We start from the raw sequence: 2,964 nt of genomic DNA, 5'->3' as shown, positions 1-2,964 counted from the left end.
TAAATGCGCATGTAAATAAAACTATTATTGTAAATGAATTTAAACAATATTTATTATTATTTGAATATAAAGTTTGGTAACCATCTCGTTAGCCATTTAAAATATATTTAAAGTAAGAAGAGATGGATGTTCTTATATATAAAACAAAGTGGAAATATACTGCGTGTGATTCGTGATGTATCGTATGTGTAAAACTTCAAGTGGTGTACAAATTAAGAGACTGACTAGCTGTGTTCATGTATATACATATACAACTACAGATCAAATGATATGATTACGCGTGAATCACAAACAATACATTGTTTTAAGACTTTTTTTGTCTTATACATAAGAACGTGAATAAACATTCTTCTTCATATATTTTGAATGGCTAACGAGATGGTTGCCAAACTGTATATTATTGAAAATGTGTATTAAATAGTCAACAATTTTAGGTTTTATGATTTCAAAAATTTTTAATGTTTGTGTAATTTATGTACTTTAAAATAAGAATTAATTTTATATAAAAATCAATTTTAATTTACGTTTCTGGAAATTGCAATAATATTAATATCATAATTTTGTTTTTAGTTTTTCCTTTTTCCCAATTTCGTGCATACACACTCAGTATTTTAATATGAAATAAAAAAATAAGGTAATAAATAAATAGTGCGCAATGCAGAATCAGAATTTGATAGTTTGGATTGTACTTTGGTTGTTATTATATTTGCTTTTTGGATTGTGTTTATTTATTAAAATTTTTAATGAGTAATTTTGTGTGATTGCAATTTCTATGATTGTGAATTTATTAGTTAGCTTCTAAATATATATGATATATATTTTGTTTTTAAGAATTATTAGTTTGTATTTATACATAAAAAATATATTTGAAAATTATTATTATTATTTTTTTTGATTTGTTTATTTTTAATCCAAATATATATTTTGTAGTACCTAAAGGGAAAGGAGGGAGAATCTGTTTTTACTTTTTGAAACATGAAATAAAAACTGGTGCCATAATAATTTCCGTACAGCACTGCTAAGAGTAATTACATTAGTTTATTAAATTAAGGTAGGTAAAATGTGGCAAGAATTTGAATTAACTCGAGCGCGTCAGATTAAGAAATGGTGGGTTAGTTACATGCTAAAAAATGTACATTCCAATAATCTGACGATTTAACCATATATTAATTTGACGCTCTCGAGTTAATTCACCTATCGCAATTTTGTTTTTACTAATCTGACCGCCTGTCCTACGCGGGTCCCGCCATAATTAGGTTTAATATTTGGTGGAGGTACTAAAGAAGGTCCAAGGAACCTCCCCATATCTTAATCTGACGCGCTCGAATTACTACACAAATCCCCTCTTGGACTCCCCTACTTTTTAATGTAGATAAGCTTCATCGCTTTGAAATAGCTCTTAATGATAAGGAATTGCCTCTTTGCAGCGTCGTCTTCCTAATACCCGTTTATATCCTTTTTTTTTTAAATTCACAATTTGTTTGCCTATAATTCATCTTTTATCAAAACTTTAGTTCTTGAAATATCCATATTTTAAATGTTATTGCTGATTTTCAACCAGTATTAGGTAAAAAATCTGAAAAGACGATTGAGGTAAGTTAAAACATTATCATAAAGGGTTTTCCATTAAGAATAATAAAATTTAAAAAACTTGTGTATGAGATGATCATATAATTTTTTATTCGAAAGAGTATTTTATGACAATATGTGTGATATACGATATCATTCAAATGATATCTGGGAGGCGCGTATCGATGGTATTGTTTATGCTTCTTTTAAAAGAATTCGCCCTCTTGGGGAAATCTCTTGAGCCGAGAACGTTCGCGTGTTGTTTGCTTTTTTACCGAACCAGTTGATTTACAATTTTTTACCAAACGATGAAAAGTAGACTCTTATTGACGAAATGGTCCAATGAAAATCATGTAGTATACGGTATAAGTATCTCAAATTGGACACTTATTTTTACAATATTAATTAAATCTCACTGGCTAGTGAAGTCGCGATTTATTGTCATTTGGCGGTTATCATATATTCTAAAAAAATGGCAAAAAATCTTTTTTCTCCCCTCTGGGTGGAAAGTGTCAACTTTCGTCCCGCTGCGCTAAACGAAGTTTCCGCTTTCTGCCTCCGTCGAGTAGAAAAATAGTATAGACACCACGGGAGCAAGTACAGAATGTCTCAGATCTTATATTTGTCACCCTTGACTTCGAATCGGGCGACAATGAACATGAGATCTGAGACATTCTATCTAAGTTATGCCATTCTAAAGCTAGAATGTTCGTAAACACACTTTTTTACAGAATGAAATAAAATTTTGAGTAGATGTTAAGAATAATCGCCTCCTTGAGAATTCAGAATTTTTTGCTCGTCAATTAAAAAAAGATATAGAAAAGATATTCGCTATCAATCTTGGAACTTTTGGCATGGGTTAAATCAGAACCGGCTCTAGTCCTTATTCAAGCTATTGAAGCTAGAGCGATTGTCTTTCGGCGCTCTTTGGTCTACGCTTTCACAACATAAATTATATTTCAGTTCATATCAAATAATTATAATCAACTTTTTCAAAAATTAACTTTTGTTTCAATAACCAAAACTTATTGAATTTAAATTAAATTCTTAATATATAAAAAAAAAAAAGTTACCGCTTAGCAAGTAAATTACTATTTTGTGTTAGCTGGTGCTACTCTTAGAAGAGAAGAAAACGATCTCTCTGAGGTAGCTACGCTGATCGAGAGATTTGCCAGTACGCGAAAGAAAATTTTTATGCTAATGAGATAAGCTACCGACTCTGGTATGATGGAATTGTTTTCACATTCTCTTTTCCATTTAGCGATCTAGAGTCGGTATTCATTTATAATAGTGAAGTGAACTGAAACTGTGAAGTCACAAGTCTATTATGGTTGTGGACATGCACATCGTGCCCAGAACGGTAGACCCTTTCCTGATTAAACTTGTAATTACGAG

The sequence above is a fragment of the Chrysoperla carnea genome, chromosome 1 (genome assembly GCF_905475395.1).
Source record: "Chrysoperla carnea chromosome 1, inChrCarn1.1, whole genome shotgun sequence".
Lineage (NCBI taxonomy): Eukaryota > Metazoa > Arthropoda > Insecta > Neuroptera > Chrysopidae > Chrysoperla > Chrysoperla carnea.
Note: the sequence above shows the minus strand (reverse complement) of the source record.